The 1,061-nt window shown below is 38.8% G+C and overlaps 1 pseudogene; it reads left to right on the plus strand.

The window, feature by feature from the left end:
* The first annotated feature begins 298 nt into the window (after positions 1 to 298).
* LOC122096812 lies at positions 299 to 398 on the plus strand (annotated as a pseudogene).
* Positions 399 to 1,061: the final 663 nt, after the last annotated feature.

Genomic DNA, 1,061 nt, shown 5'->3' on the forward strand with positions numbered 1-1,061 from the left:
GCTAACTCAGTTGATAAATAAGTACTTGAAAAGCCATCACCTTTGGACTTAGCTGTAAAGGTTTCAAAGTATGACCAAATTTAAAATGAAAATGACAAAATAGTTATTGACAAAAAATTGCAAATGTGAACAATCGACCATGCAATAAAAGTTTTTTCCACTATGCACAGAATTTTAGAGAAATAAGATCAATAGCATTTTTAGGAACAATAAGGGTTCCTTGTTACAAATAGGCAACCATGGATATATGCCTGTATAAATATTGTATCATTACGTACTTAAATTTAGAGGATACTACATGCTTCAGCAGCAGGTCTACCCAAATTACAACAATACAGAGATTAAAATGGTACTTGCACAAGGATGGTATGAAAATTTGTGAAGTATTCCATATTTTTCATTCTTCAAATGCAAGAAATGAAAAACAGTTATTAAAAAGTTGATTACAAAAATACAAGTGTAACAATACATGTAATTCATAGAATTAAAGGTTAGTTTGACATCAGTATATTAAATCTTCACCTTAGAAAGGCCCTTACATAGCATAAACTTTATAAAACTTGAAATTAGATAACATTTTCATTTTATCCCAAAGAAATAAAATTTAAACCATGGTCATAGGGGGTTCCCGGAAGATGGTGGAGGAGAACCTGTAGGCTAAACAAGCTCTCGCATAGAAAGCAGTTTTAGAGTTCCAGTGAACAGTCCTAAGCCAGAGAATCACACCAAGTGTGCCATCACTATACACAGAGTTAGGACAGAGAGGGAAAATCCAGGCAAGGAGACAGATCTGAGCACTTGCCAGCAGCCTCGGTAGCAGCGTTGGCCATAGCCACCATCCTGTAACACAGAGAATGCAGGACAAAGGAGCCAGACACGGTGGACAAGCAGATTCTACTCAACACCAGCAAGAACTGACAAGGAGCAGACATCTTCATCTTGCAGTTCGCAGACCAGAGACCACCCAGGAACCAAGACTCGGCGGGAGTAGAAGCCAAATGTCCTCACTCCTTCTCAGAGAGCAGAGGAGAGAAGGCCACCCCTCACCCCCAACTACCGGA

This window comes from Dipodomys spectabilis, unplaced genomic scaffold (genome assembly GCF_019054845.1).
Source record: "Dipodomys spectabilis isolate Male_0828 unplaced genomic scaffold, ASM1905484v1 ptg000391l, whole genome shotgun sequence".
In the NCBI taxonomy this organism is placed as follows: domain Eukaryota; kingdom Metazoa; phylum Chordata; class Mammalia; order Rodentia; family Heteromyidae; genus Dipodomys; species Dipodomys spectabilis.